This window comes from Calidris pugnax, unplaced genomic scaffold, assembly GCF_001431845.1.
Source record: "Calidris pugnax isolate Ruff unplaced genomic scaffold, ASM143184v1 scaffold11, whole genome shotgun sequence".
Lineage (NCBI taxonomy): Eukaryota > Metazoa > Chordata > Aves > Charadriiformes > Scolopacidae > Calidris > Calidris pugnax.
The window spans coordinates 11,292,264-11,304,608 of NW_015090803.1; the positions used below are offsets into that span (position 1 = coordinate 11,292,264).

General features: G+C 43.5%; 1 protein-coding gene across 4 annotated transcripts in view; it reads left to right on the forward strand.

Moving 5' to 3' along the window:
* The first annotated feature begins 7,541 nt into the window (after positions 1-7,541).
* Positions 7,542-12,345, forward strand: part of OSBPL3 (oxysterol binding protein like 3) — an 83,552-nt gene continuing 78,748 nt past the window's right edge. For 2 of the 4 annotated variants that reach the window (XM_014937827.1, XM_014937825.1), the window contains exon 1: positions 7,542-7,757. The gene's annotated coding sequence lies outside the window, so the exon portion shown is untranslated. The remainder of the gene's footprint in view (positions 7,758-12,345) is intronic. The other 2 variants (XM_014937824.1, XM_014937826.1) reach the window with 1 other exon arrangement.

Consider the following 12,345-nt stretch of genomic DNA (forward strand, 5'->3'; position numbering starts at 1 on the left):
AGTTGTATTGCCCTCTGCTAGGTGACTGGCTGACATCTGGATGCCAGATTCTGCAGAGACCTGTATCACATCTCTGCAAACATGCTTTCTGAAAACGGTAAACTTCCATGTACTCTGATATTTTCTGCTTTCAGTAATACGGAAAAAAAAGGGGACTATTTTTTTCCACTGACTGCATTTTAGATAAATATTAAAATCCCAGAATACTTGGAAGAATGAGTAATAGTCACCAATGAGGGGGAGGAGGATAAATGTTATAAAACAGCGTCTGGCGTGTATGAAACCAGCACAAGACTGACAAAGCCAGATTCTTAAATTGCCACATTGTTTAGCTTTCCTTCTTAAAGAAAAAGGCTACTATTTAGAAAAAAACCATAACCATTTTCTCTCAAAAACCTCAGAGTTGCCTCTCATTTCCAAATCAGTATTAAAGTTACTGCTTGAAGTGTGTCCTCGTCTGTGTGAAGCAGAAGCTTAGTGATTCTTAACTCCCTGACTCTGCGGTCTGGACATGAGATTTGCTCATTCACCACACGGTGACCACTTGACATTTGCAAGTTGGCCCTCAAATGCAGTAAGCCTGGGATCTAGACCCAGCAGGGCCCTCCCGGTTTGCCTGGAGCTAAATGGAACAGACAAATGGAAGTCAAATCAACAGCAAGAAAAGTACTTTTAGTACCAGTGATGAATGTTACTATTTAGAATTCAGCTATTTCCAAGTCCACAGATCCTACTGTGGCAGGTCCTTCACAAACGCACGCAAAAAAGACAGGGTGTCTCCAGAGTCTGCATTTTCAGCTTTTTGTTGGTTTGGTTTGGTTGGTTTTTTTTTAAATAACTTATGTTGTATGTCTTCTCTACCTCTTTGGTGTGCACTGGCACCTTCCAGGATGGATCAAAATCTGTGCATCTTATTGATGTTTGCTGCCTGGTTCATCCTACTCCAGCTTTGTATGTCTTGGGCCGGAGAAAACTTCTTTTGACTGTTTGGCACAGGGAGTCTCTTGAAGGGCAATTTCAATATAGGGAAAGGAATGTCTGCTCTCTTTTTTCACTGTGGTACAGTCCACTGGGGTAATTCCTTGCTGAGCACCAAGCTTGTCGATATTAATTTCTTTTCAGTATTTCACCTTGACTGATTTCTGGCCACACATGTGCATTGCCAACATGGAAAAACTGTGAGACTTCTTGTTCTCTCTGCCCTCATCTGAATGAGTAAACTGCAGCCAGTTAGCCAATTCGTAAGGAGAAGAGGAGTAAAGGTTGCTGTGACAGCAGGCCTACAGCTGTAGAACTGTGATCACCACAAATATGAAGGGCAGAATTAAGACTGCTAAAAGTATTGCAAAAATTAATGAGAAGCCAGACAAGCCACAGAAGAAGGCCCAGTGACTACGGTCATGTGAAAGGAGACCTGGGTAGATTAGGGAGATAGGCAAGAATTCAGAAATATGAGCAAAAAAGACACAGGAACGGTAGTGCCAATAACTTACATAATACCAGCCTGCCAATGGGATAGAAGGCTTCGTTTTGGTTTGGTTTGGTTTTGTTGTTGTTTTTTTTTGTTTGGTTTGGTTGGTTTTTTTTTAAATAACTTATGTTGTATGTCTTCTCTACCTCTTTGGTGTGCACTGGCATCTTCCAGGATGGATCAAAATCTGTGCATCTTATTGATGTTTGCTGCCTGGTTCATCCTACTCCAGCTTTGTATGTCTTGGGCCGGAGAAAACTTCTTTTGACTGTTTGGCACAGGGAGTCTCTTGAAGGGCAATTTCAATATAGGGAAAGGAATGTCTGCTCTCTTTTTTCACTGTGGTACAGTCCACTGGGGTAATTCCTTGCTGAGCTCCAAGCTTGTGGATATTCATTTCTTTTCAGTATTTCACCTTGACGACTGACTTCTGGCCACACATATACATTGCCAACATGGAAAAACTGTGAGACTTCTTGCTCTCTCTGCCCTCATCTGAATGAGTAAACTGCAGCCAGTTAGCCAATTCCTAAGGAGAAGAGAAGTAAAGGTTGCTGTGACAGCAGGTCTGCCTTCCCCTACAGCTGTAGAACTGTGATCACCACAAAGATGAAGGGCAGAATTAAGACTGCTAAAAGTATTGCAAAAATTAATGAGAAGCCAGACAAGCCACAGAAGAAGGCCCAGTGACTACGGTCATGTGAAAGGAGACCTGGGTAGATTAGGGAGATAGGCAAGAATTCAGAAATATGAGCAAAAAAGACACAGGAACGGTAGTGCCAATAACTTACATAATACCAGCCTGCCAATGGGATAGAAGGCTTCGCAGTGGTAATTGAGAATAAAATAAAAGGTATTGGCACAAGGACAGAAATGACAAGATGGGGAGGGGTGGGGGGAAAAGGAAAGCTACCAAGGACAGATTTATTTTGCTGCACAAGGAAAGATGTTGCTGAATTTCAAGACAGATAACTGCTGCTTGGGACTGAAGATATATGTGGATAGTCATCAGAAGTGAAAGATAGATTAATTCAATAACTGCAATGTATACAGCTCTGCTGCTGTTCATACCTCCTTGGCCACAAGGATACTGATAAACATATTCCTCTGCTGTGAACGTAGAAGCTCTTTTTTTGACTTAGTTGTTCATCCAAGCTTGTGGATATTCATTTCTTTTCAGTATTTCACCTTGACGACTGACTTCTGGCCACACATATACATTGCCAACATGGAAAAACTGTGAGACTTCTTGCTCTCTCTGCCCTCATCTGAATGAGTAAACTGCAGCCAGTTAGCCAATTCCTAAGGAGAAGAGAAGTAAAGGTTGCTGTGACAGCAGGTCTGCCTTCCCCTACAGCTGTAGAACTGTGATCACCACAAAGATGAAGGGCAGAATTAAGACTGCTAAAAGTATTTGCAAAAAATTAATGAGAAGCCAGACAAGCCACAGAAGAAGGCCCAGTGACTACAGTCATGTGAAAGGAGACCTGGGTAGATTAGGGAGATAGGCAAGAATTCAGAAATATGAGCAAAAAAGACACAGGAACGGTAGTGCCAATAACTTACATAATACCAGCCTGCCAATGGGATAGAAGGCTTCGCAGTGGTAATTGAGAATAAAATAAAAGGTATTGGCACAAGGACAGAAATGACAAGATGGGGAGGGGTGGGGGGAAAAGGAAAGCTACCAAGGACAGATTTATTTTGCTGCACAAGGAAAGATGTTGCTGAATTTCAAGACAGATAACTGCTGCTTGGGACTGAAGATATATGTGGATAGTCATCAGAAGTGAAAGACAGATTAATTCAATAACTGCAATGTATACAGCTCTGCTGCTGTTCATACCTCCTTGGCCACAAGGATACTGATAAACATATTCCTCTGCTGTGAACGTAGAAGCTCTTTTTTTGACTTAGTTGTTCAGCTCAAACCACAGGACCTAACTTGTATCTCACAATGAGCCTTCGTCTGTCTGGTCCATATACATGGTATGGAAGCTTGTTCACCACCACAAGACTAAGATCACTTAAACATGAAACACATTGCATGTCTTTGAGTTCAATAGAGATGAAGTAACTATTTTCACCCCATAATTTAAAAAAAAAAAGGCTGGAAATCAAATTACAATCCCTTTCATTGCACCACTGGAAACATTATTTTGAATAGTCTTTACAAAACCACAGGAAAGAGCAAGCTAAAAGAATACACACAGTGGTAAAGTTTTAATTCAGGCCACGTAATCTAATTCTGAATTTTATTAGACCAAAGGCAGTAATTATTTTCACCCCATACTTTAAAAAAAAAAAAAAGGCTGGAAATTAAATTACAATCCCTTTCATTGCAACACTGGAAACATTATTTTGAATAGTCTTTACAAAACCACAGGAAAGAGCAAGCTAAAAGAATACACACAGTGGTAAAGTTTTAATTCAGGCCACGTAATCTAATTCTGAATTTTATTAGACCAAATGGAAACTGAATTTAAAAAAGCACAAAATAAAACACAACAAATCCAGCCTGTTGGGTTATGCAGAATGGAGCTCCTCTTCTTAATAACTCTGGAAAGATTACAGTGTCATGAGGCTCCATCAATCAAAAGAGAAAAACCAAAGAGCAAGGATAAATCGAAGGTTAAGTGCATGGCACTGAGGAACACCCTAACCACCTTCCTTTTGCTATTATAAACCGGATGGGTTTGTGTTTATAGACCTATAAAGAAGGAAAAGCAATCCATATTCTGTCAGAGGCTTTCTGCCTATACATTCCCCCTGATGTATACAACCATCTTGTATTTTGACACCTCAGTTAACAGACTGTCACTGTTTCTGTGTGTTGTTTTCTAACAGAATGATCTTATTCTCAAAGGGCTGCCTATTAATCTATTTCTAAACTTTTCTTTGGCACAGGAAAAGAGAGCACTCCAATATTTTTTCATTGTTTCTGTTCAACAGAAGGGCAGAACAAAAGGAAAGGAAACAAAGCCCTAAATTCGCCAAGGACAGATTTATTTTGCTGCACAAGGAAAGATGTTGCTGAATTTCAAGACAGATAACTGCTGCTTGGGACTGAAGATATATGTGGATAGTCATCAGAAGTGAAAGATAGATTAATTCAATAACTGCAATGTATACAGCTCTGCTGCTGTTCATACCTCCTTGGCCACAAGGATACTGATAAACATATTCCTCTGCTGTGAACGTAGAAGCTCTTTTTTTGACTTAGTTGTTCAGCTCAAACCACAGGACCTAACTTGTATCTCACAATGAGCCTTCGTCTGTCTGGTCCATATACATGGTATGGAAGCTTGTTCACCACCACAAGACTAAGATCACTTAAACATGAAACACATTGCATGTCTTTGAGTTCAATAGAGATGCAGTAATTATTTTCACCCCATACTTTAAAAAAAAAAAAAAGGCTGGAAATTAAATTACAATCCCTTTCATTGCAACACTGGAAACATTATTTTGAATAGTCTTTACAAAACCACAGGAAAGAGCAAGCTAAAAGAATACACACAGTGGTAAAGTTTTAATTCAGGCCACGTAATCTAATTCTGAATTTTATTAGACCAAATGGAAACTGAATTTAAAAAAGCACAAAATAAAACACAACAAATCCAGCCTGTTGGGTTATGCAGAATGGAGCTCCTCTTCTTAATAACTCTGGAAAGATTACAGTGTCATGAGGCTCCATCAATCAAAAGAGAAAAACCAAAGAGCAAGGATAAATCGAAGGTTAAGTGCATGGCACTGAGGAACACCCTAACCACCTTCCTTTTGCTATTATAAACCGGATGGGTTTGTGTTTATAGACCTATAAAGAAGGAAAAGCAATCCATATTCTGTCAGAGGCTTTCTGCCTATACATTCCCCCTGATGTATACAACCATCTTGTATTTTGACACCTCAGTTAACAGACTGTCACTGTTTCTGTGTGTTGTTTTCTAACAGAATGATCTTATTCTCAAAGGGCTGCCTATTAATCTATTTCTAAACTTTTCTTTGGCACAGGAAAAGAGAGCACTCCAATATTTTTTCATTGTTTCTGTTCAACAGAAGGGCAGAACAAAAGGAAAGGAAACAAAGCCCTAAATTCACAGAAAGATCAAACTCCTCCCTGATGTAATTCCAATGAAATAGTTTAATACAGCCCACAGATGTGCTCGGTCCATGCTTTTTTGCTGTGATGAACACAGGAATAGTAAATGTCCTAAATATTTCAGGAACCTAAAATACTGCAATAAGGCAGGACTCAAGATGGAGACCTTGGACTGGAAGAGAATTTTATTTTGCTTTTTTCACTTCCTTCTCATTGCAGGGCCTGGAGACCGTCCATCCCTAGGGAGCCACCCAGTTCCTTTCTAAATCAAGAGGAGATCTGAGTTTGGTTTCAGTGGGAGCTAGAACAGGCTGCACATGCATAGGAAACATGCTGTTACCTAACAGTATGTTATTACATCATTTAATTGCTAGAAAGGTGTACCATCAACATATTCCAGTTGCCTAATTTTCCTTAAGTGAGTTTCTGCTGCAGGCTTTTTGGGGTCTCTAGTTCAACACTTGTGCGCTTTAAAAGGACAGCGCTAATTTTGTCCTAAAACTTGCATTTATAAAACCAAACTTTTACACAACCCTGAAACCTAAAGAATTGCTGTATGCTATTATTAAACTCCAGTTGTTTGCAAGCTGATAAAATACCCTCTGGCGGTGCCTGAATTCCCAACACAGCAGCAACTTGAAGTTCTGTTAAACAACGTAATCAAAACTAAAACTGCTTCTGTTGCTTTTCGTTGATTTTGTTGCTTGACGCTGACCAAAACATCATTGCTTGGGTTTGCGTTGTGTGGGCAGCATCCCCTTAAGCTATCATCAGGCTGCATGGCTACAGTCAGCAGCAACAGAAGCCCTCTCTGCTGCAGTAGCACATAAACCAGCTCTGAAAGCAGCATTAAAGGTGGTTGGGTTGCTTTGGTGTCTATGGTTTGGGAAGCCCCTGATGGATAGTGTTCTTAATAAAGGTGTCTCTCACGCCCTTATAGAATTTCATTCAAAGTCCAAAGTACCTCTCCAAGGTTAAGCTACCACAAGTTCCTATCCATGAATACTCTCCCTACATTTTTGGGACATCACTCAAGCTCGTTTTTCCAGTTGCTTCTGTTCTTTTCTAACACAGTATGAATGGCATCAATGAAGAAAAGCGTTTCCGTTTCCCATAATCACTCCAGCTGAGAAAAGCACCGAGTTCTGAATGAAATTGACAAGCAGCTGATCAGTTTCAGGCACAGGAGGCTGAGCAGGGAAATCAGGGGGGTCCTTCCCGCCCCCCTCCCTCTCTCTAAGAATGGATTAAATCGCACTTTGTAAATAAAGCCCGCGTGAATCCTGTGCCAGGTCACATCCCGTCTACAGCCTCGCCAGCTGGAAGAATTTTGGAAAAGGTCTGGCGCACGCATTTACAGGGCTCGCGGAAGCCGCGCAGAGCCCTTCTAACGGCGTGGGTCTAATTAGTCATGCGAGTTGTTTCATTTTAAAGGAGACTCAAGAGGCACACGGTAATTTTAGGACAGCGCGGGGAGAACGGAGGGGGCGGGAGAGGGGCGTTTCTCTCCTACGGGAGGAGCGAGGCCGGGCTCGGGGAGCGCTCCCGGGCCGTTGATCCCCTCAGGCCGCTGTGGGGGCGGCGCCCCCCCCCCCTTTCCCTCAGGGACGGGGCGGCCGAGGCAGCCATCGCTTCCCCCAGCTCCGAGGGATCAGCTCCGCGCCTCACCGCCTCCCCCGAGGCGCCCCTTTGCCCTGCCGCAGCTGCTTAAGGCCGGCTGGCGGGCTCAGCCCCGGCTTAGCCCGGAGCTCCCGTCCCCGCGTCCCCTCAGGGACCGCTCCCCACCTGGCCGCCACCCATGACGTCATGGAAACACCCCGCCCTCAACGGCCGGTGGAGGGCGGGCGGCAATAACGCCTCCTTAGCACGAGGCGGGCGGGGAGGGGGGGGGAAGTAAAAGAGCGCTTCCCGTTGGTCAGGGCAGCTGCCAATCGAGCGCGACCGTCCCGCCCCCCCCAGCCCCTCTCCTGGACGTTCCCCAGGAGCTCCGCGAGCGCGGAGGTGTCGCTCTGCGCGCGCCCCCGCCCTTTACCCCGGCGCAGGTAGAGCGCGGCTTTTTATGGTTGCGGTTGATCTTCCCTTCCTCCCTTCTTCTTCCTGCTGGCTGTGGGGCGCCGCTGCCGGGGGCCATGGCGGGGGCGCCCGGTGGGCGGTAGCTCGGCCGGCGGCAGGTGAGCGGCTCAGGTGGGTGTCCGGGCGGGGCTGGCGGGGTCGCTTCCCTGCCGCGCCGGAGGGATGGGGCGGTGTGACGGGGCGTAGCCCCTGGGTGGGTGGGCGGTTGCAGCCCCCCCCTTCCCTAAGGCGCCGCGACGGGCTGGCGGTCCGCGGGGTGGCCCGGTGGCCTCCGGCGAACTCGGCACGCGAGAAAAGTGGCATTTTATAACATAAAATGCACCTTTTCGACCCGGCTCGCAGTGAGAGCCCCCGGGGGCTGCTGGCCGGGGCGGCTGCTGGTGCCGGAGCGGCGCCTCAGCCCCCGCCGAGCCCTTCTCCGGTCACCTCTCTGCGGCCCTGGGTTTGTGCCTGTCACAGCCCCCGCTCCGGAGCAGCGGCCGGTTTAAAACCCCTCTCCCCGCTTCGGCAGAGCGCTGCTGGGGGCTGCTCGGCATGGGTTTAGCTGCCGGTGGCAGCCAGCCGGAGGGAGCTGCCGATTAGCGGTGGTAGCCGCGGGCAGGGGCAGGGGCAGGGCCGGGGGATGGAGCCGGCAGCCGGCCGGCCCTTCGGTGTAACTTCAGAAATCCCGGGGCATGTTTGCAAAGAAGCTGTCGCTCCTCCAAAGCTGTGGTTCTCTCTGCTTGTGTAAAATAATTTAAAAAAAAGTCACCGTTGTTAATTTTTTTTTTAATCTTGCCCACATCTTCAAGAAAATAGGTTAATTAAATCCGGCCGCTTCAGTTTCCAGGTTGATTTAATTTCCATTTCAGGACAAATTGGGCAATATGAGCACTTAAATACTGCATTACTTGAGAACTGTTTGGTACAGTTCACTGGCAGTGAAGTAGTCTTTACTGACACTTGCTGATGTATTTTTACTAGGAGGGTATCTGGAGCTGGTAGAGAAAAGGGCACCTAATAAATTTACATCTTCCTTGTAGGGCAATTTATCTGCCTTACGTTTTTGTCCTAGGCCTCTAAGGATGGTAGCAGTGTTCTTCCTTTTCTGCTTTCTCGAGAAGGGACAGAAAGAAGAGTTGGCTTTTGCTTCATCCCTTGACTTTCATCAATTAATCATAGAGTTTAGTATGTTTCATTCAATTTCAACAGAGCTTGTAAGTCCGGTTTGGGTACTTAAAACAAGTGTTTTCATGGACACATTCTGTAAAGCTATGGGTAACAACAGTCGACGCTTTCCTGAGCTTTGTTTTTATTATTGGAAATGTTTAAAATACAATCTTAAGTGATATTCCAAAGTCAGTACTCCAGTAGATTAAGCTAAATATTGTGGCAATATGAAGCTAAATATTGACAAAACAGTAATGTTCACAATTCCTTATTCTCTTTTTTCTAAAATTCTGATATCCTTCTCCCCACACACTGTATTTAGGCCCATTTACATCCTCTCTTATCATTTTGTATAATATGTGGGTTTGCATGCAGGAAAGGTGGGAGGGGAATTTTAGGGATTGGAGAAGTTCTCTGTGTATGACTGTGCACGTGTGCGCGCTGAACAGTTGTGGTTGGGCTGAAATTACCGGCATGTTCACCAGGGACAGGAAATGATGGTGAGAGTCAGCTGGAGTTTGCTTACTGCAAACTTCTGCAAACGTAAGTATACAGGATTTTATACAAAACCTTATTTGGTTTTTTAGTAGCTGTGCGTATGTCATCATACAGAATTGGGTGTAGTTCAAACCGCATCCATTATAAATATATGCACATCAGTCTAACAAGCTTTCCTTCATTTGTTGCATTCTGTCGGTTTTTTTACGTGCTTTGTGGAAGGTAGAGTGGAATAGGGCATTATTCTGGCGGTCTGGGACCTTATGATTTCTAATCGACAAGCTGAGTTTTCAGTTACTACAAACAGTGCTCTTAGCAATTTATATATGAATTATGTTTTTCAATAGGAAGGCTTTTCTCATTTTGTAGCTAATATATTTTAGGCTTAAATTTGATTTGCTGTAATGTGCATTTCAGAAAAATGCAGCGATGAATGAAGCAGCAGAATGAGTATGGGACTGTGCAGTCATGGGGTACTTCTGTATGTCAGAAGCAGCATAGTATTTGTATAGGCATATTTTGATCTCACTGAAGTCAGTAGAAATTTCTCAGCTGCTTTCAGTTATGTTAAGACTTGATTCACCAGAGGTGTCAAGCTTTGCTGGCAAAGGCTTGGGGGTACTGTGATACACCACTACTACAGAAGCCAGCGAAACTTCTAGGAGAATCTAATTGCATTTTCCTGTATCAAGTTTCTGATAATAGGATGCACTTACTGTGTGATCTGACAAACGACTCTCCAGACTGGGACTGATGTGTTTCTGTTACCAAATTCACCCAGCTCCGCTTTTTGAAATGCTGGATTTTCATGTTGGTCTTCTGCCTTTGTGGTTGTGTTCAAGCAGCACGCTTTGGGGGACAGACATTGTTTTTAATCTCCTGCAGCTATCACTTGTGATACAAGTACCTAAATCCTTGAATATTGTGCCTGGAAGTACATGTTTCGCTACTTTAAAGTTTCTAATTTATCTGAAGGACAAGTTTTGTGTATGTAATGGTCTGCCCTGTTGTGAGTGCTTGTCCTTATTCTGCTAACATAAAATATATCTCCTCGATGTTAATTTCTAATTACCTTAGACTGAAGTTTGCTGTCTGCCTGCAGGCTTGAGTGATGTGGGTGATGATGCTAATGAATATGACAATCTGGGTAAAGTTGGGAACATAATAGCTAAGAAAAGCACAGCTGTGGGTCTGGTCCTGGGAGGCAGGATATCTGTAACTCCTCCTCCTTTCAATCTGTTTTAGCTTGTTGCTCATGCAAAGTTCTTGAAGCTACTTGTGACTTTTATGTAGTGCATATGTTCAGAAATAGCAGATTCTATTATATGTGAAGTTATGACATGAATCAACACAGTGTTGGAGTATTGGTTTTGGAGCTCTGTCAACATGAAACTCATGGCACGTTGTTGCAAGTTGCTTGAAATACTTTAAAGAAAATAAATAGTTGAGGACAGCCTCAGCAGAGGAAGAAAACGGAGAACTTAGGCAAATTCTTTCTGATTTTCTGTATTCAGGAGATAATTGTTAAAAGATCAGAGTTTTGGGGGTTTTTTAATATGAATTTAGTGACGATTCTGGTACCTGCCTTGCTAGTAAAAGCAGTGAGCACTCTCTGAAGTGCTGGATGAGACGGAGAAACGCATTCTGTCAGTCCAGGCTCTGCTGTCCTGCCTGGTGTGCCAGGGCAGCACTGACTCAGAGCAAGCTCCTTAGGGTGGGAGTCACGTGTTGGTCCATAGCAGTAAGCACAGCAGCGCGTAATCCTATTTCAGTGTCTGGGCTCTGTGGTGCTAACCACCAAAGTAAAGAAATAGAGTTGAGCTGCTTTTGATGGGGAAGGTGCTAAGCAATTTTTTGCAATGCCCGTTTGTTTGCTAGTGCTTCACAGTCTTTGGGTGAAGGCTATTCTAGACATGGGTCTGGAGTCTTTTTGTGTGGAAAATAAGTACTGATAAGCATGACTTGATAGGAATCCCTGTTATGTGCAAAAAGAGGGAGGAATAAGAGTGAGAACTGACTTTCACTGACCTTTAAGCCCTAAGCTGAAGTAGTGCATTGAAAATTGCTGTGAGTTTTGAGCTCTTAGAGGGATCTCCAAATTTACTAATTGTAACATACAGGCTGACTAATAGCGTCTGGTAAGTCACAGAAGGAAAGCTGTTGATATGGTGTGCCTCTGTGCATCGCTTTTCAATTTTCTAATAGCTTGGACTGAATTTGAAAAATCCTTCTTTTGCAGTCATTGAATAGCTCTGCAAGCTCTGCATTCCTTGTTTGAGCAAGAGGTGTGTATATATATGTTTCTAGACTTCTCACTTTCAAGTCCAGTTCTTAAATTACAAGTGCTTGAGCTGAAGATTCTCTCTTTAGTCTTTAAGTTGTGGGGTTTTGATGGCTGAATCATATTTAGATTGGCAAACACAGCTGCTACCATGTCAACACTTAATTATTTCCTTCTGGACGTTTTCTTTGGCACTTATGTTACCATGGGTGTGCAAACAAATCTCCCTTTCTTTTGCCTTCCAATGTAGCACATTAATCGGGAATGAAAGAGATTTTTCTTTTGATTAATCTTTCAATAATAGCAACTTTTAAAGTGATAGTTTCAGATTCTGCCTGCGCGTTGGTTCAGATGAAACCTAAAAAAACTGTCACAGCAAAAACATAGTATCTAGTACTGCAGTCCTCACTTGTGTTTAACTGGTGTTCTTAGAATGAAGACGGTAACAATATGAAATAGTTAAGGTGAGAAACTCATCAGTAGTGTTTATAGCTATTCTGTGTTTATGGTAATGATACCAGTTGGATTGCAGTAATGACTTTTTTGCTGCCATTAGAAAAGCCTGAAGCTTTAGGCTTTCTGGCCATTTGGTGTATCCTCCGATTAATGCTTTTCAGGTAGAAGTCTTAAATGTTTCCCTGGCTGAATGTAGTTGTACTTTTCCCTCATCTTAATTTCCGTCGTTACTGCTCGTGATAATACTGCAGTCTACTATCACAAATGTCACTTCTTATCTGTTGTGGAGTTCACTTAGGTCACTTCTAGGTCACC